Below are 22,127 nucleotides of genomic sequence, written 5' to 3' on the forward strand. Positions count from 1 at the left end.
TTATCTTCCTTCTATTTCTATATCAATGTAGGTAAATAAAGGCAAAAATACAGAATCTGTTATCTAACCAAGCAAGCAGACTTTGGTAAATTTCCACTAAAACAGTGTAGCCCAAGTGCTATCTTGCTAGCTATTTGACGCTGTTTGACGTATTGATGTTCACTGTTCCTGTTAAGCTTTTAACCTTTGAACACTCTGCTGGAGACACTTTATTTTTAAGGTTCCAGCTCTATATTATTTTATAATTGCACATTCTGTTGAAAATGACCCATTTGAAAAGTTAGTGCCAGGGCCACCTTAAAAGTTTAGGTTGACTAAATTTGAGACAAGTGGAGATGATTTTTTTTAAATGATTCAAAACAAGGTATTACATTTTTAACATAATTCAAAAAAAAAAAAAAGCTCTGTAGAGTTTATTCAACTCATCACTTCAAGTCAAAGACAGGTTAGAAGAACTCATGTACGTCCTGCAGTGTTCTCAAAATAAGTACTAAAAATTTTAAGTTTAAGTAACTTGAATAAATAAAACTTGTGTATTTAAGTTAAGTTAATGAGACAAGATTAGTTTATTACACTAAATTCCTGTATTTGCAGTATACGCTATAAAAAAATAGGTAAAGCAACTGGCTGAAAAGCATTTTTGATTTAACTCAACAAAGGGCTACTTTGGTGTGTCAACTTAGGTTATGAAGTGTGATTCCTGCATTTGTCAAAGCTAACATTACCATTCAGATCTACTCATGTACTTTAGTTCACTCAAAGTGCTACCTTAAGTTAGTTAAACTTAACAGATTTAAATTAATTAGAAAAGAATAGTTGAGTCAACTAAGTGTACATGTGATTTATTTATTTTTATTTAGTGTATTCATATAACAGGCTATGAAAGGGCTACATTGTGCTACATAGCATCCTGTGGACTGTGGCCAAATAGCAGTGACTACCAGAATTCTAAATATCTTGTCTATTTTATCTTATCTTAGCTAAAATAAGAGTTTATCTCTGTTACTGCATGGAGTTTACATGCATCAGTTGCTTTGTGACGTTCACAGATATTCAAAAGTGTCAACTATTTTGAAGTTTACTGGATACTTTGCATTTAATGGTATCCAGTGTAGCATGCAAATATACACCATCTGGTTCAGGGAGTCCTTTGGCCCTTCTTGCATCGAGCAGCTGATGAAAGATTGTTTCGGGTGAGTTACTGTATGTGGCCCTACCTGGAACAGCATCAGGGATAAACACAAGCTGCTTTGTTAATGGGATGTCTTAAGCCTGTGTGTTCAGACAGCGCAATACAGGAACTATACATAAGCTAATAGATGAGGTTTTGGGTCACTGATGGTCACCTGGACCGGGTTTGTATCGTGCAAAATCTGCAGGATTCAATTTGCTGCTCTCCAGTCTGGTCTTCTTGTCTTTTTTGGGGGGGATGATAAGAACATTACATGGTAATAACTTGTGGTGTTGTGGGTTAGGCATTAAAGACCCCTAATGTGAAGGGGACTGTGTGTGTTAGGGATGAGGGATGGTCACAGGTGTTCTCCTCTCTGTGCCCTCAGGGCTGGTCCTGCCCCGGTACTCTCATCCACACAAAGTCCCCGCTTGTTCTCCGCCTAATCGCTCCATCTACCCTTGAAATTCCTGCACGGCCAGCCCTCTCTCTTCGTCTCAGCTGGATTCAAACATGCTTTAGTGGGATGAGGACAGATTTTTCTGTATAATTACACCTGTCTTATCAGTTTAAAGCCTTCCTTAATCATGGATCAAGAGTCATTCTCTATCGCTCAAATTGAAATGCTGTTATCGGGTGTGGTCATTCCCTGGAGCCTCCTGCACAAAAGTGTATCAGGATTAAATTTAACTCACTGTGACGGACTTTTTGTATTAACCCGATCTCACCAACTACTAAGAAGAAAACATCTGCATCAAGTGGGAATGCAGCTGACTGAAAAATTCAAGAAAGTCCTTCAAGCATCCAAATATTCAAACAGTTGCCTATTTTCAAATGAGGCCGCTACAGGGCAGCTTTAAAAAATTACTAGACAAATGGAAGCAAAATCAATAAATATGTGGAATAATAACCATAAAATTTCAATTGTCTCAGCTAACAAATGCGATTAAAATATATGACCCCGCTAGAATTAGATGGTAATTTTGCTCAAATCAATTAATTTGTATTCAAACAAACAAGAATGAACCACAGTTGGGAGCAGCTATCATTGCCTTTGACTTTTTATCAACATGCTGTTATCATTTTGGCAGTTCACACATTCATAATATTGGCATAGCCGGTATTTACACCAAGTGTTCATTCACACCCAAAAAGGTTCATATTAGGGTAATCAGTATCTGTTTCACATCAATCACAGATCAGAGAGATCAAGCTCAAGGTCTTTAAAAGGGGAAAAGGGTTTACAAAGCCTCGGGCTATGTTACCTGTAGAGCGAGCACTAAGTAAATAGCAACCAGCTGAAAACGAGCAACAACACTGGCTCACATTGTCAAAAGCCAATGAGGTGAAAGGTGTTTTGGCGGCAGCCTCAGGCTGTGTTTTGTTGCACTCCTAATGACTCCTTGAACTGTCAACCACAAAACACCAGGTTATATGTAATATAATATAATACTTTTAAATAAAATCATCAAATAGGCTCTAGTACATTTACGGCCTGTGTTTTACAGTGTAAAGATAAAAATTGGATTAAATTTGAACTCATAAGCTCAAGTCCAACAAATCCCACACCTCTCCTGTGTGATGTGTGTCTCCATTTGGTTTGGTTAGCTTCTATTTTTGTTAAAGGTTAACAGTTTTTAATCTGCTGGTTGGTCGTGAGGAATGCACAGAGTACATTCCACAGCTCTCTATCTAAATTCCCACTGATCTTATTTACAAATGTAAAAATATGCAGTTTACATCACGATCTGACACGCCAACAGTCTTTCACATATTCCAGGCTGAAATGAGACTGCACTGGGAAGAGATAATTGAATTATGCATTGGTGAGGTACGTCCTGTAGTTTTCAGAATGTTAAGGAAGGGATAGTCTTGATGTGAGACTTGTATCGGTACAGAATTTAGTAACAAATCTAGTTTCAGACTCTTAAAGGGAGACTGTAAGTTTTAAAAGTGGGCATAACATTCTTTCTATTTCAAATGACAAGTTGAATTCATGGGCAATTAAATGCACCCCTGCTCAAATCAGTACACTCAGAGGTTTGCTGCTACAGCCTCACTTGGTAAGGCAAATGTTAGCTCATGTTAGCAAACTTGCAAACTAGCTACTAATGACTGAGTTCATTCACTTGGCAGTTTCCTTTACTTTTACAGTATGTTTTTGCAGTACTGGCATTGTCTGTACTTGTAGTGGCACATGTAGCCATAATTGGCACTGTTTAGTGAGAATTAGCTAAGCGGTCTTGTTTTAAAGACCAGATGAAATGGCATTTTGAGAGTATCTAGTTTCTGTGATGGGATGTATTTCTAAGTGAAACAGGATAGACAGGCAGGACACTCTGGGAGGAACTGGGTTTGAACAATGAAGAGTGGGCGTGTCATAACAAACATGGAAAACCTACCATGCTGTTAGCCTCCAAGCTAACTGCTAAATCTTAGCTTTGTACAACTAAAAGTTGAATATTGATTGATGTCATGATATTACTGATTAAAATTGCTTGTCTACAAAAACATGTCATATTTTGTTTTACAGGAAAAATATGATTCGATTTTTTATATAAGAATGCAAAGATTTTTTTTTTTTTTTGGCATATATTGTCAAATAGGTGCACAACATGACCTTGGATGTGATCTCAAATTGTAATTTTAATCTAAACTTTAAACACACGTATGTGCATGTAAGTTCTGCTGCACAGTGTCTCTCTCGCATTAAAACAATAACAAAAGGCAAAGTTGATGATGTTGTGCAGCATGTAGCAAGCAGCATGGGATTATGGGAGTTGTTGTCTTCACAGTTAAACATCCACATTACCGATTAACATCTACTTGACATTTATCAGGTGGCTAGATGAGGTAATATATTAAGTTTTGTTCATTTTACGTTTAGTCACATTCCTTCCTCACTCTGACACGTCCAGTGTATCCTGTGTTTTCCCAGAAGTTAGTATGAAAAGCACCATTTCCTTAAATAAATCATGGATTTATGCATTTGAAGATTGTTTGAAATATCTGGGATAATGTAGATACAGAACTCAACGCAATAACAAAATATAAAACATATATTTTTACATCTTTACTAATTTTAATGTGGAAATGTCACATACTAGCTATAGCTGTAATGTAGAGAGGGTCTCATTGTCCAGTTCTTGTTATTTCTGCAACAACAGACTGTTTTAAAGTGAGATGTAAAGAGCACTTATCATCTTTAAAAAAAAAACTGTCCATAGTCCAGAGAGGAGAGGAAATCCATAGGGCTTTGGGGTCAAACTCAGGGGTCGCAGACTGTACAGCGGAGTCAAATATTAACTCAGACTAAGTCGTTGATGAACCCAAAATACCAACTTCAAACACAGGTCAGGTCCCTTAATTGCCTTTGTACAGTGTTCTGTTCTGAGCTTTAATTTATGGCCCTCATCGACACTATCAGCAACACGGGTTGTTCTCACATGTCCCATTGACCCACTAATATACAAATCACAGCTTGTCGGTCACGAGACCTGCCGTATTAAGTTTGTTAGACAAATTAAAGCGTTCTGTTTGAGCTTCATGTAAAAATAGGCCTGTGCTGTATGGTTTTGTTTTCAGCCCCTTTGTGCCAGTTTCAGCTGTGTGTACTTTCAGCCGTATGTTCAGCTCAACCATCGTCCACAATGCTGCCCTACCTGTTCTCAGCCTGACAAAGTAAATGAAACTCGATCTACCTGCTGTTTGAACTGGGAGGTGGGTGGAGTGGAGGGGGAGACGGTTGCAGACAGTTTAACTGAACATGAGGCAAAAACAGAGCTAAGCGTGTACAGATAGCACATGTGTAAACACAACAGACAATGCAGGATACGGACACTTGAGAATCCTAACTGAATCTACGGAAAACTACTCTTGATATGTGACTTGTGACTGGAGCAGCTGCTGCTGGGGCCGTGTTCTCCTCGTGATGGATGAAACCCATCTGCACTGTCACATTTATTTGCAACAGAATGAAGTTAAGGAAATACCTCATTTATTACAGTTGAATTCAACAGCCTGCAGTTAAAGGTATAATCTGCAACATTTTCCTAAAGAGAACAATGTATTCCATTCAATCACTTATGACCCACTAGAAGTGTGTGGTGGTGGCTGTATGTGCAGAGAGCCTGCCCTCTTTCTGTATTTCTTCAACCCAAAGCGCTGATATTTGACATCCTGATGCGTTTAGGAACAGCTGGGACAAATCCTTCTGACTCTACCTTTAAGTTCGACTGGTGTTTGGTTTTAGGAAAGCGTTTTCACTCACAGTACTGCGGTTCTCAAAATGACACGCCATATTTATGGTTTTTACTTGAAAGGCAAATGCTAAAATAAAAGTTGTAGAGAAAGTTTTTAAAGTCTACAAACAGAAAAAGGCATAAAGGCTCAAGGTAGCATTTAGAGCAAAGGTTCAGTTTACCTGTTGACTGAAGAAGATGTCGGTTGGTCCTCTTTATCTCTCAGGGGCTCACTCCCTATGCACTCAAACAGGCATTTTCCTGGAGTCAAAGTCAAGTGACTTCTAAGATGCCAGCAGGGAGTTTTAATTGCGCCTCTGTCCAGCCTATAAAGTCCTCTTTCCTCTGCACTGGTGTGAATGCTCTGCTGGAGTCACAGGTGTGTGTGTGTCTAAGTGGGTGTATGCTCAGAGGCTGCTGTGTAATAGCTGTGTCAGCTCTGGGTCCTCCTTCTTCTGTGTCTGTTGGCTAGTATCACCTGCCCTGCTCTGTCAGCTCCCCTTTTAGCACTTTATGCAAATGACAGTGTCTTTTTGGCCTTGAGCTGGAGTCTGGAGGTGGGAAGGAGGAGGAGGAGGGGGAGGAGTGGGAGGAGGAGGAGGAGGGGGAAAAATCCTCAAGATTTCAAGGGGAGTAATACACATTCTTGCCCTCTGACCACTCCTCCTCCCTGTCTCTTTCTGTGTTGATATCTCTCTATTTTTCCTCCTCACCTTTTTCTACCTGTCTTCACTGTCTCTCCACCCACACACACACACACACACTCACACACAGACAATACAGATACCCCTCACCTCCAGGCCAATATACAAACACAAACACTGTAATAAATCCTTCACCTGACAGCTGCATTTCCTTTCTTGTCAACAATATCTCACGTCTACACTCTGAAAAAAACTCTTTTCCCCCAGAATTTCAAAATGCAAACTGAATGAGTCAGCTGAAGTGATGCACTGGACATTAAACACAAAAGACACACAAACTACAAAGCTTTTGCATCAGCCTGTATGCCTACGCTACATATAAAGGATTCATTTCCATTTAGTCAGTGATAAGGTAACAGGTGGTGATACAGGACTATCTTCCCACCGAAGCACCGCTCCAAGTGAATAGCCTGTTGTTCCACTTCCTCACTGGCAAACAGTGTCGCTGGTCAGCTTAACGCATCAGCACAAACCAGAGTGGTAACTTTTTAAAACATGTACTTTGAAAACTTTCCCAGCTACACTGTAAAAAAAAAAAAAAAAGGTAAGAGTAGAGAAAACTTAGTACTTAAAGTAAGGCAACCAGCTGCAAAGCCTTTTTCAGTTTATCTAAAGGCTATTTTGTTGTGTCAGCTTAGGTTAAAAAGTTCACTCAATGTGTTATCTTACATTGCCAAATATATTCAGATCTACTCATGTGCTTAGGTTCGCTCAGGGGCCATCTTAACTTAAAATCCAAATGTATTCATACTTCAGTTATTACATATGATGACCTGGGAACAGTGTGTTCTTTGACTTATACCATATACTACAGTCAATGTATGTCTGCAAGAAATATCCAAAGCCTATAAGCCACATGTGTGCACTACTTATATTTTAAATAAAGCAAGTGAAACCAACAATGTTCTCTTAGTGTGAAGCAACAGAAATCCTGAAATATTGATTTTTTTTTTATGCAGAACTGAGAATGTTTATGTTTTCAAGAAGAACCCACAGTTTCAAGTTCATTAAATTTAATAATTTAAGTTTTCTTAAGTATGTGAGTAGAACTAAATGGTAATGTTAACTTTGACACATAGCACTTTGAGTGAACTTCTTAACCTAGCTGAGTAAACTCAAAATGCCTTCATGGTTGGTTGCTTTACCTTTTTAGGTTTCTCAACTTTTCCCCTTTTTTTGCAGTGTACATTATAAACAATCATACTGAAATTTACTGGGATCAACTAAGTTTTTTCTCATTAACTTAAAGTAAAAATACCATTCAAGTTAATTAAACTTGACAATTCTAGTATTTATCTTCAGAATATGTCAGAACTTATTAAAGAGTTCTTCTTCTGAGTTGAATGAATGTACTGTAGAGTTCAATCAACTCATTAAATTAAATGAATCATGATCAGTATATTAGCAGACTTCCCAGCATGCACTGTTGTGCACATTGTTGAGATCCTTCTTGTTTAAGTTAGAATAAAACATATGTGACAAAAGCTTGAAGCTGCACTTCAAGATAATTTGCTTTCTTTTACAATAATAAAAACACTGAACCATGAAGGTTAGTACTGAATTCAGTCCCTACCCCCTTACACTTTTTTAAGTTAAAACAAATAGTTTATTTTTTGAGTGTACACTTCCCTCAGTTTCACCAGTGTGTTTTGTAATGACAAGAATGATGTCATGTTTGGTCGTAGATGATGAGATCACCATTAAGCATAAAAGAACATTTTCTCCAAATCTGAATTTCAAAGACTTTTATAAACATTTGTTATTTAATATTTAATTCAGGACATAAACATAAAAATAACAAATGTAAATCCAGGAAAAGGCTCCTGCTCATTAACATGACTTGAAGGATGTGTGTTAGGCTTTTTATTTGATTACTCATTTTATTTTATGGTAATGACTAATGGCTCTGGGCCATTAGCAATAGCATGTCTGTGCAATAACAGCTGCCTAACCGACTCGGTTATTTAGTAACCCAAACACAAATACTGCCGTATCATATCAGCAAAGTAATTTATTGGGCGTTGAGTTGTGGGAGCTTTGAGGAAGGAGAAGGTATACAATCAAAGGCTATTTTATTTCCCTTCCTGGAATCCATGAATTTGGTGTTATAATAAACATGTCAAAGATTTAGTGGGTAGCTGGGTGAGAGTAATAAGCTACGGTAAGTTATCCCATGGGATGGAGGGTTGGGTGAAGCTGCTGCTGCAGCTAAGGTTGGGGACGGATACACGTGAGCAGGGACGCTGTGTGTCTGGGCAGGCTGTAAAATGACACAATGTTGACCGTCTCTCCACTCGGCCACATTTCCTACAACACTAGAGAACAATGATATAGCAAATATTTTCAGCCTCTGCCACCAATCCACCAGGGGCAAATCCTGCTCTCATTGTAAAACATGCAATGTCACGTCTGTGGCAGCTTGTTGGAATGAGCAGTAGGATGTGTGTTGGTTTGATGATATTGACCTTTACTTCATTGTAATATTTAGTAGTATTATGTTACTGTTGGCAACCTCTGATCTCATGTTTTTTTTTTAATCACATTTTCAAGAACTGATCAGTATCATTCTAGCTGTCTGGCTCAACAATAACCTGAGATGATCAGGACACATTTTTTATTCGAAGCAAGTGCATATGCATTTAATTATACTGCTGATTCTTATGATGATTATTATTAGTAACTGTAGTTTTATGGCTTTGGTGATCCTCTGACTATTCATCTAGCACTATCATTTTTGGTTTGAGTGAAATGTCTCCACAACTACTCTCTCCTTGCACAATGTAGTGTGACATGTATCCATTTTTAGTTTATTTCCTGTCAACGTTACCTTTGCTCCAACTTTACCATTGACTACCATTCATATTTTGGGACACACTGGAAGAGGCATGATTTCACCTCTCTATGCCATGTTACCACCATTTTAGTTTAGCATGTTAACATGCTAACATTTGCTTTTTAGCACTAAACATAAAGTATAGGATTTGTCTTCTGGGAGCAAAGCATATCTGTGCCAAATTTCATGGAAAACTGTACAGTAATGTTACTTTCACCTCAAACCTTGTGATTTTTCATTCTTAAGTGACTTTACTTTCACAGTTAGCTTGGTACATATTGTTAACACAATTTCCCATGTGTTTTCCATTATACTGTTTTCAAGCATTTTGATTGTTTTAGACAACTGTTAGCTAGTTAGCTAGCATCATCATCTTCATTCAAACTTGACAGAAGCAAAATAAAACTCATCAAACAGCCTGACTTGCCTTTCAAGTGTTCCAACAATCACCAACTCTGGTTTTGTCAAAGTAAACTCTTAATTCACTGCATTAGATGTGAAAATACCAGGAGAAGAACAATAGGGAGGTCAGACACAAGCAGTGTGGAGAAACAGCGTGTACAACCAGAATATTGTCATATCTATTTCAGTGAAGTAAGTTTTGACTAAACAACCGGAGTTGGCAGAGTGGCAAGATGAGCCAAGACATTTTTGGTGAGTTTTCATTTGTTTCTGTTGAGTTTGAGGTCGATCTCTGTATGGATACTTTCCTTAATGTTGTCAGACGCACAACAGTCTAAGTTTGTCTGAGCCTATGAGGATTAAGCTTGCATTGTAGTCCATTACACAGTCTTGCACAATACTACACCAACCTGATAAACTGTTGTCCCCTTCTGACACAAAAACATGGGAAAATATGGTCCAGTTTAATGGAATAATGTTGCTAATGTCTCAGTTGGATACATACAATTTAAACCTCTCATCCAGCAATGAGGTTTGAGTTTTTCCTGACTAGTTTTGCAGAATTCCTTGCAATAATGGTACTATAGTGAATGACTAGCTAATGTTGCTAATGGTTAGCTAAGATACTGAGGTGATTATCAAATGATCAAAAGACTATATACTAAAATAAATGGCAAATACTGTAAATATGCACCAACCTAACAGTGAAAAGTGAAGTCACTAAGAGGATGAAGAAGGATGAAAAGTCACTAAGATTTGAAGCAAAGAAGGTGAAGGTAACATTATTGTACAGTTGTACAGCTTGTAAAACAGATACATTATACTGGTGCAGATAAACTTCGCTCCATGAGGACAAATCCTATACTTTACTCCTAGAATTTTTTCATGATTTTGAGACCTAATTTTCTATATTTGTGTGGTGTGGTGTGACAAGCTCAAAACACATTTATCATTGCTTTACACAGACTTTAACAGCACATACCGCATGCATCCAACACAATTTTCTTTCACGACAATACCATCTATTTTATCTTATCTGATCTTAGTCTTAACTTATTTTGGGTGTTTCCAACCTACAGGAGGGAATACACAAAATATTGTTTCCAGAGGCAATACAAACACTTTGTTGCTGTACTTATGTACAGTTTTTTAGGTATTTTTTTTTTATTACTTTTACTCCCAACATTTATACTGAATCCGTACTTCTACCGGAGTTTTATTTTTCATCTACATGAGTAAAGAATGTGTCTGTGATTGTTTCAGAGGTCTTGTGCCACTACAGCTTCCACTTGTACAGAAGAAATATCAAAATCAAGTGAGATTCTTGTGATTTCTTATTGCAAACATCTACTGTATGTTCCCCAGAGTGAAATCTGTCCATTTTTTGTCGCTCTGTAAGTGTTTTTCCAGCTATCTCATCAACTTCCTACAAAATAAATTGAAAATTATTAGTCCGTCTGTTATGAACTTTGCTCTGATGATGCCTCCTTAAGATTTTAGCTATGCTTTGACTTGTTCTCCAGCATCAGCCTGATGGCAAACTTTTTACACATTTTGTACTCTATGTTTTAGACATTTTAATACAGCGAGGTAGTAGACAATTTGTGAGGAAATGAGAGGGTGAAGAGAGAGGGGAATGACATGCAACAAAGGTCCTCAGCTGGAATTGAACTAAATGTTGCTGTTGCTGTGGTAGGGGTCTTTCACCTCTAGGTCACCATGAAGCCCTAAACTTGACTTTTACTGGGAGGCAGTGGTGAACTGTCAGAAGGGCAGGGGCACAAAAAATAAAAAGGGCACCACCTGCATGTGGTGGGGCACCAGCACACTAAAAGTCTTGTATTTAAATATGCATTAATGGTGACACAGGTCCAGTCCCTGGTTTTGATTAAAATTACGTGACAGAACAACAAATACACCTCTGTAATAAAAACACACAGGGACTAACTATTTAACTATTTAGAGACACATGGAGGTCAATTCATTTTCTGGCATGAAGGGCAGCCTTTTTTTTTCCACTGGAAGGGCACTTTATCATCTTTTATCTACAATATCACTGCTATATTATGTCTTTAGTCATTGAATCCTGTGTATGTTCAGGGGGTGTATGGATGACTGGGGGAGAGTCTACACTCACTATCTGCATCCTCACTTCACTGTCAAGACGTGAGGTGGGAGGAGGTCACTGCTGAACTTCAATAAAAAGCCCACAGTCAATAAATGCTCAGGGTGAGATATGGAGGCTAGAATGTATGTTAGTAGAACAAACGGGCAGTCTAGGTTTGTGGTAAATGAATTATTTTAACTACAATGTAAAAAAATAAGGGATACAAATACAGTGGATTCTGTGACTTTTGCACAAAGACGTGTAATTTTATTTGTAGCTTATGTTTGAGCCTCTCCACCTGAGATTTAGACTGTAATTAATCACAATGCCAATAAATCGCACTTCAAACACATTAGACTGCACATTAGGTTTTGGTCCTTTGTCTTTGACAACAGAGGACAGAGATCATATCCACATCTGACAGATGAGGTTCAAACAGACTTCAAAACAAAGCAGCTAAACACAAGAAATGAATTTACAGGTTTATGAGGGCCCTGTTTACAGTTTACTGTAAGCCAGCTCAGGTCATCCACTTATCTTTATGGCCCAGCAGCTAAACAGTCACGTTTTTCTTCAAATAATCTTTGTCCCTCTCCCCCTCCCTTTGTTTTCTTGCCACGTCATGTTTTCAGGAAGACGGAAACATATCCACCTATTATTCAGAATCCTCCTTATCATGGTCATGAGATCCTTATCATTAGAAAAAAACAAATGTTTTCCAGTCTACAAAGGATTTTCATGGCTTCCGGGAGAGTTCAGGACAGTTAAAAACCTCAGCTTTGTAAAAGGTTATCACAGTTCTCACAATAACTTTCCATATGACAAATATCCTGAGTTTGAACTGAAGCAATATTTCTGTTTATCATTTTCCAACACACTGACCTTCACTGACAACATGTGGCTTTTATGGTTATATTCATGCTGTTGATATTTTATGCATAATTGCATCCAGGCAAAATGACTCTTGGAAAAAGATGACATGTTGTAAAAAACACCTGTTGTCACACACTCCCCGTCACACACACTGCTGCTGACGTTTCTGTTTACCAGGAGATGATGAAAATTGTTTTGACAGACAAAAAAACAGATAAATGTTAAAGGATGGGTACACATTTTTTCTCTCAAATAATTTCAATTTTCTTTTGCAAACATACAGAAGGGGTCTTCAACAGGGGAACCTCAGCATTACTGCTGGAGGGCAGTCAAATTATTGCTTTTTTAATAAAAAATGGCCTGAAAACACACATAAACATGAATCTGATACATCATTAGCAAATATAAACATTTGATTTATATAACATTAACAAAAGACCACCCATGAATCCATGTGGCCTCATGTGAGCTAGCTAACCTGCTGAGTCACTATTACTGAGTAGTACTAGTACTATTGAAACATATTGGCTAATTAGCTGTACTATTATTATTATTATTAAGTGTACAGACCCTTTTGTTAGCCACAATACATCATTTTGTAACGCCACAAGCACGAGACTCTGACATACACTCCATTGTTAGAAACATGTTAACTCCATGTTAGAGCCTTTCTGTGTGGAGTTTACTTGTTCTCCTTGTGTCTGCGTCAGTTCTCTCCAGGTACTCTGGTTTCCTCCAACAGTCCAAAGCATGATAGGTTGCCCATATGTGTGAATGTGAGAGTGAATGGTTGTCTGTCTCTATGTCTCAGCCCTGTGATGTACCGGTGACTTGACCAGGGTATACCCCCCCCTCTTTTTGTCTAAATATTTTTGTAGCTATTCTTTTATTTGTTTTACTTTTTCACCATGCTCCTGCTCGTTTTCTCTCTCTCTCTCTCTAATTCAGCTATTTATTTTATTTTCATTTATTTTTTCATCCCTGATGCTAAGCTATTGTTCCCAGATGGAGATTTTATTTGTGCTCGGTGATTTACAGTTTTGTTTTTCATTACATCAATAAATAACTGATCACAAAAATAATAAAATAAAGCCCAAGATGTAATAATAAAAGCTCAGATGACAATTACAGCCTTATAAACAAGGTATTGGGGGGGGCATCCATAATTAGTCAAGGAGAATGCTTTCATGTGTTGAAGCCACTGTAGAATAAAAAAAAAGGTATGGACTCCATGTCTCCATGAACTGTCCTTTTGAAGAGAGGAGCAGACAGGTCAAGTATTAAAGAGCAGAACACTCCATGAATATCTTATGTTAGTTTGATTATGCAAAGATATTGTACAGTCTGCCAGAAGTCACACCAACAATGGCATCTTGACTCGAATGATTCAGGAGCAAAGAAAGAAGGTTCTTAATGTAAAACCTCACCGAACATTTTTCTATATCTATCTGTCCAATATGCTTGAACATTGAACATTGTGTATCTTTTGTTGAGAGATATTTGAAAACAATATAGCACAGTTACACACTTATATCTTCTTTGCATGATCTCATATCACACACCAGTTATCTTCACTGATGCACCGATGTTTACGCCAAGTTCATTTTGCCATGTAGGGTTGGACAGTGTTAATATGGTAGAGGGCTCAGTGGTCGATGACTGTCAGCCATTGCGATGGACAACGGCATCATCCATCAGCCCAACCCCGACATCAGTCTGCTTTAAAACACTTTAGAAATGTCATGGATTTTTTGGTTGAACTAAGAAGAATTAAATGCTCTACCACTGACGCTGTAACACTGATACTGAGTATTTCTTGTTATGAAATCTGTCGCTGTGATAATTTCTCCTGGTCAGACTGACAGTAATGAAGTACATTTACTTGAGTACTGCTGTGTTCCTCACAGAGGGAAACAAATCACAGTATTCGCTTCCAACGAGGATTTATCTAAAAACAGAAATATGTCATCCAGGCATGTTCTGCAACAAGCACAAGCAAGCTCTCCCTCTTTCATTCAAACAAAACTCTGTAATGGCGACAGCAGGAGAAAGACAAAATTAACTTCAAGAACTCCTTATAGTTGGCTCCTCCTTACTTACAAGTATTTTAAAAGCAAGTACTCTAGTACTTTAACTTGAGTAAAATTTTGACAGAGCAATTTTCACTTGGAGTTGAGTAATATTTGACCATTATAGATCGATCTATACCAGTACAGACAGTAGCTATACTTTGACTCAAGTACTTGGGTTGAGTACTTTGTCCACCACTGCTGGCCATATAGATATACTCTGTCAATGTAAATCCAATTTACTGTGGATAGAGGACAAAGTCCACAGTCCTTGTTCATTATAAAGTTCTTTTTAAGTCTTTTTAGTAATAAATTCCCTCTTAGTGTTACGTTGCTATACAAGTAAATGCTGTCCTGGGAAACACAGGAAAGATGCACTTTTCAAAATTAAAAATGCTTTGGAAAATACCCACTTGATTTAGTTAAGTCAGACTGCTGATATTGGCTTTGACTAAAGTTCAGAATGCATTTTTGCAGTTCGAATAGAAGAAATGATGATAGAGATTATAAACTGCTCAAACGTACACACTGTATGGGTATTGAAATTGTGATCTGATCCTTTAAAGCGGTTATTTTTGAAAAATAACTGTAGGGAAAAAAAGACATGGAGATAAGTGTCAGAAGAGATCACCACCAATGTCTGAATTACCAGCTGAGCAAAATGAGGAGCTGCCCCGGGGCCCTCTAGCCTGGGGGACCCTGAAGGCCTCAGGTTCATGTGGTAATTAGCTTGTGGTCATTTGATTAATTTAAATTTGTATGAGATTTGCACCACTAAAGCTCAGTATAAACTGATATAATGAATGCCTTGAGGTGCCTCTTGCATTTAGACCTTGTCTGGTCAAAATATCTTTATTATTTCAGTTGATATTGTGCGTACTGTTCCTACTTTTAATGACTCCTGATCTTAGTGCTTAATTTAATTATATACAGTCTTTGCTTTGGGTGTGTGGGGGTGTTGTGTTTTTATAGTGTGAAGCTCTCTGTGTGTATGAAAAGTGCTATCCAAATAAAGTCTGATTGATTTATTTATTGATACTGCTGGATAAAAATAACAAAGCAGTCCAGAGGCAGGGTAGAACTCCAGCTACAGGACACAGTGTGCTGGCTGGATGCAGTCAGCCTATACGCTGTACCTGATGAGTAAGGCAACAGGGTACATAGAGTGCACCATGCACAGACAGTGGTAGGAATGTGTGGGGTGGGTCAATAAGGTCATACTGTGCAGTAATCCAGCCTTTCAGACTCGTTTAGAAGTACTGCAGTAAAGGTATGAAGTGTAGTAGTTGTTGAAGTTGGTCAAGTGTGTCATACTTTGCAAGAGCAGATATCACTAAAATAGATACAAAAGCATGAAAAGCATTAAAGCACCATGACATAGTGTTTAACTAAAGACTGAATACAAAAGAGAAACTAACGGAACTCTGAACAGATTTGCACACAATCTTCATCTCATTTGTTCACATTCTCCCTCCAGACACTTTTACATTTTGCCTGAAAGTCAGAAATTGCAAAATTGCATTCTTTTTATCCATATTATTATTCTACTACTCCTGCCTCTGTCTACTCTGAACATGCAGCATGGCACTGTTGCATGTCTGGAAATCATTGACCTTTTTATGGCCCTTTCATCATTTAAAGTATATCACTGTGATTTTATCTAAACAACCTGCTGACGTTCTAAGTTTATGGCTTTTTACTTTGTTTATTAGATCATTATTATTACTAGGCTAATCAGCCCATACATTGGGTCTGTCTGTTGTTGAGTATAGGGACACTTATTTTAAATAGTTTTAACTCCGGTTGTTAAAGCAGAGTTAATTCAGGACAGTCAAACTGGAAGAAAAAAGATGTTAAATGCAACACTGTGTTAATTAAAACAACAAACTATTTGTGATCATAAAGCTACTTTTTTCATGCACAAAATAAAGGAGAGAAGAAATGAAAAGATGCATTGTTTTATATGTTAAATTCCTAACATCTGATTGAATAGGGCTGGTATGTTGTTCAGATAAAAACCTCTGAGCCCTCTGTGACTGACTTTACACCTGCAGTGCGATCTAACCAACAGACCCTGCGGATCAGAAGTGGCCTGCTGATACACTGAACTGTTCTGTGTTGAACTGTACTGTAGTTTGGTGTCTGTTCATGCAGAGCTCTGTTGTGAATTCCTTCTGTGCAGCTGCCTGGGGAACGCTGCCCCCAGAGGGCCGAGAGACAATTTATACCCAGCATGACTCCCCTGATTAGGTTGAGTGACTCCAGGTGAGATCAAGTTAATGTGTCTTCAGTCTCAGCTCCTTCATGCACCACTGACACTGTGAGTTTTCCCTCTTTATTGTTGATTTGTTATTAATTATTTGAATGTTGCTTTAGTTGATGTACATTTGATCACATTTAGAAAGTCCACCTTATTTATTAATGACTTTAGGCTGTTTGTTTTGCTTGATCATACAAGAAAAAACATGAATTCAGTTCAGTGGAGACAGAAAACAGATGAATGAACTGCATTTTCCTCTCAAGAACTCTTTTATTATGAAGGTTGCAGCATTGTCCTTATACCAGCATCCTTTCAAACCGTTGTTTCAGAAGGCTTTCAGGTCTTTGAGTGGAGCTACTGAAAGGCCCAGCAGCAACACCGACATGAGATCCTTTACTTAAGTAAAAGTACCAATACAATATTATAAACATACTCCATTACAAGTAAAAGTACAAATCAGTCATCAGGTAAATATTTCAAAGGTAATAGTTCTCATCACGGCTCCCATGGTATATAATTATATCTGATGGTACCAGGCATTGATGTTGTTTACGCTGATGCAGCAATGTAAATTATATGTAGCATTTTACTGCTGCAGCTCGCTGACGTGGAGCCAGTTTTAATTACTTTGTTTGCAGTTAGGTAGTTAAGTCCAATAGTTACCAAGCTCCCTCCTAATGGGGCCATGATATGACTGACTGGGTAAGAAAGGAGACAAAAAACAAAGTAGTTTTAACACTTTGTTGATTTATAAAAGAGTGAAAAGTTTAACCTCTGTGGTGTGTATGTGTAAGTCACCTAAATCTAGTGCAGTAAAAAGTACAATATTTTCCTTGACATAAAATGGATATACTCAAGAGAAGTACCTTAAACTTGCACACGGTACTGCGGCAGTGTACTTAGTTACTTAAAGTACACAGTAATGTATGAGTGAAATGGGCAGGTATGAAACATAAAAGTGATGGATGCTTAAATACAAAATAAAAAAAGAAACAAGGATAAAGTATAAAACCAATTTCTGAAATAAAAATAAAAGAAAACTTTGATTCTGTAAAACAGTGCAAGACTTCAATAAGAGTCAAAGTCAGTAAGAATTGAAATTAAAAGAAACAATCATAAGAAAACTTTTTAATTTAAAAATTAGATCTACAAAAGTAATTTAAAAGAAGATACTGATGTAGTAGCTGTCGCTCCATAGAAGCTCTAACAGGAAGTGTTGATTCCCCTTCAGTCCTAACGTCTGAGGTGAGAACAGTCAGCAGGTTCCTGTCTGAGGAATAATCATCACCAGGCCAGAAATAAGTAGTGTGGAAGGTGTGGCATAGATGAAGCTGTGATGGTGGAACCAGGGACAGTAAATTGTGTTAATAGTAACAGAAGTAGCAGTAGACGTACCATCAACAGTAGTTTACTAATACTGCTTGTATTAGTACAGCAGCTGTGCTGTAGCAGGTGAGGAACTGGGACCAAAAAATGTCCTTAGTATTTGCAGCAAACCCCCATCCACCCACTCCAACCAGCCTCAAACGGTCAAAAAACAGTATCTTATGTGTATAATATATTTTTAAAAAATACCCAAAATATGCAGCCCTACTTTGGAGAGGTGACTGTGACCACTGAGCAGAACAGAGGAGTATTTCAGACTGAAGATTTAAAGCATCAGGACCCTCTTTGATTGAATGCTGCAATTGATAATGTATTATACATCAGTGATTAAAAAGTAACTTTGAGATGAATCCGTTTTACTTTTGCTTAAATATTACACCAACACCACGACTTTTACTTGTAATTGATTAATATTTTAGTAGTGTAACAGTACTTGTACTTAAGTGCAGGTTTTCAGTAATCTTTCCATCACTGATACGTTTTCTTTTAGCTTGGTGACACTGACATAATGTTACATTTCATTACTGCTCCATTTCAGTTTTCACCCTCACTTGATCTTTCCACTCTCTACAATGAGGCACATCAGAATGTGTTTAAAGGTACAGCTCGGAAAATGTCAAATCTCAAATGGGCTGCATGCATAAATAACTTTTTGCCAGTAAATAAATAAATAAATATATATGTATAATTCATGTTATTTTTAAATGGCAAAGAGTTAGCACCCAATCCTCCAAAGATCTCAACTACTGAAGGGGTTGAAATTGAAATAAATAATCATTAATCAGAACCTGTCATTCAAATCACACATTGAAAATCCTATTTCCAAGCTGAAACTGAAATTAGGTTTCTTTTTTAAGAACAAATCCAATTTCTCTCTCCATGCAGGGAAACATTTGAAACAACTTTTTTACCTTTATTGGATTATGGTGATCTGCTCTTTATGAATGCAGCTGACCTGTGCCTAAAGAAGCTGAACACTGTGTACTGTTGTGCTTTGTGTTTTATTACTTGCTGTGGGAATCACATACATCACTGTACTCTGTCTGCCACTGCTAAATGGCCACCTCTGCATGTCCTTCGGCTTTTGCATTGGTTGGCTTTCATATATAAATCTATTCCTGGCCTGGCTCCTTCTCACCTGTGTACATACATGTGCAGAAACTAAAATCTATATGGCCTTCACTCTCAGAATATTCTACAGATGCTGGTCCTGAGAGTTAGAACAGAACTCAGCAAAAAAAAAAAAAAAAAAAAAACTTTTCAATATGCTGCCCCTTCGTCCAGGAATAATTTACAGGAGGATCTGAAATGTTCAGAGCTGATCACTATGAAGGAATTCAAGTCGATTTGAAGGCTTGAGAAACTAGCTCCCTTTGCTCCTAAAGTTTTTCCCAAATCATCTTAATTATTTAATCATGTCTTTATTTTTGTTGCAACAGAGAAGTTGAATTTTAATGTAAATGAGGCTTTTATCTGTTTAAATAAAGGATCTATTTGCCCAGTTTTCAGATATCCAGTCTGTCACTGACTGAAGCTTCTGTCTCTCTCTGAGTTTGTCTAAAAACAAAGTAATTCTCTGAATTTTTATGATAAGAAACAAGTCACAGCCTTGGGGTCTTGTCAAGGTTGAATAATATGTAAGACTGTCACAATCAGTCCTGGTCAGCACTGTGAGTGTAACAGTGTGGCAAATCCACAGGGATGTTTGCCTGTTTCTCCCACAAACATGTGAGCTGTCACATTCTGTAAGCAGCAAAGACACAAAAGTCAGGCAGAAGATCAATATTAAAATTGTAGCCCAACTCCAGATTTTTTTTATTTCTACTCTGTAGATACATTTTGTACAACCCTGTTTTGATTTATTGGCCTTGATTTTAGTTGCTGTAAGTCTATCAGCAGGATTTCTGTAATTTATCAAATCTCTCCTAATGGTAGGCTACAGTACACTCATTCATCAAGGCAAGTGAAATGAAACAGTTTGTCTCTAAAGAGGATATCTCGGCAGATAAGAAATGGGTGTAAATTTGCATCAGGCCTCTGTGACAGACTGGTGATATATCTTTTTTTTTAATGACTATCCACAAATCCCATGAAAAGACCAAAACCAGCAACGTCTAGTTTTAGAAAAACTGCCACAGATATATATAGTTTAAGTTTGTAAAGGGCAAAATGTTTTCCTAAAACATCTGGGAATTGTTCTCTTTAAACAAATGTTACTCAAGCAGAAGTAAAATAGTGCATATGTTGAGGACTATTTTCTGTAGCGGCTTAATCAACATTCTCCAGATTTATCCTTTAACCTGGGCCTGACAAATAAACAATAATAACAATAACCATTTTACTTCCAATATTAGTCCACTACTTAATATAACTGATACTTCTGTTGTATCTGTCTCTATAATGATACATAAATGTATTATACATGAGACGCACTGAAACAGAAAAGTTCTTTTAGTTCACTGGACTGAAAACTAAACTCTGCTGGTCCTTTTCTGTCAGTGTAAGCATGTGGAGACAGTGCCACCATGTGGTCATAGTGGTGAAATACCTGCATTATGCTTGGATGCTTTTAAATGGCACTAAGAAGTTCAGAAGAGCACTGAGCACTTGCCCCCGTGCACTGTTCAAACAAGCTCCACCAATCAAATGTTAGTATCTTGCTTAGAGCTGGCCATGTTTGGGATGTCAGTAGAGGAAGTGGAAGCTGTGTGCAGTCAGAGAGGAAGTTGTGTCTGAGAGACTAAAAGTTCCCTTTTTAAGAAGAACCTGTTCTGCCAGAGTTCTTGATTCCTGTTGCGTTAGGGTGTGCCTTTCAATAAATACTCCAGTCCTCTGGAGGATTAACTCTGTGCAGATTCTTTATTCAAACTAAATTAATCAGGTGACTCATTTTATTTTTTTCAGGTTCCATTCAGAACATAAGAGTGAGGTGAGAGGCCAGAGGTTTGTGCTCAAGAGGTGAGTGTGAGTGAGCATCACACATCTGTTCTGGATTTTTTTTTAAAGTAATGTTTCCCAAAGTGAAAAAAGATGTAGGGAAATGTGGCAGAAATCCTGCAAGTGTCATCATATGTTAGACTTCTTAACCAGTACTGAAGAAAAATAAATACTTGTTTATAATAGTGAAATACATACAGTATGTAGTGCATTTCCCTGACTGAACAGGTTGCAGCCCTACAGTGCAAAACTGAAGGAATCCTGTAAATAGAATAAAGATATTCCTCTGCTGGAACAAACTAATGTCAAAAATACATACAGACAAAAGTAACTGCATACAAAGATAAAATGATAAATAAATAAATGTTTGATAATTCTGCACGAGGTTTGGTTGGATTTAAACAAAACATTTTTTTTCCCTGTGAACTTGCTGAACACAGCAAGCCTGTATTTCTATTTTTTAAAAATACATACAGGAGTCAGTGTGCCCTTTTCGGGGATAGGGTCTCAATTTTTCAAGTCGGCCAAGTGAACTTCTCTTGCTGTGATTATTCTTCCTGCTCATTCTGGCTGTGAAGAGATCCCCTCCTGGTTTTAAGTAAGTAATGGAGGTGTGAAAGATCCACAGTCATCACGCTGTGCAAAAATGCACTCAAATGTATGTAGTTAATGAAAGGCTCCAGTCTGCCAAATCAGTCAAAATTAAGAGGATATCTTCCAGTTACACACATTTTAGTACAAAATCCCTTTAAAGACAGTGAAATTGCATTATGAAGGATTCATATGTGCACCTGACTACTGTTTTAAAGGGATAGTTCGGATTTTTCAAAGCAGGGTTGTATAAGCTACTTATCCATAGTCGGTGTATAACTTACAGTAGATGGTGTCAGCATGCCCACAGTTTACAGAAACAGCAGGAGTTCTGGTGTTACATTCTGAGTATCACATACTCGTTACGTTTTCATAGCAACATGGTTCTAGTTTATTGTTTACTGTGTGAATCTGATGTTTTAAGAGTTAGTTTGTGTTGCTGTGTGACTTTGGTGTAACAAAAACTAACTGGTGGAGGCAGTGTTAGACCAGCAACTCTTGTGTTCTGAAAGGTACAATTACTATTTTTGTCAAGAGTCTGGAGGCTTTGAAC

The sequence above is a fragment of the Lutjanus erythropterus genome, chromosome 6, assembly GCF_056507025.1.
Source record: "Lutjanus erythropterus isolate fLutEry1 chromosome 6, fLutEry1.hap2, whole genome shotgun sequence".
In the NCBI taxonomy this organism is placed as follows: Eukaryota; Metazoa; Chordata; class Actinopteri; order Lutjaniformes; family Lutjanidae; genus Lutjanus; species Lutjanus erythropterus.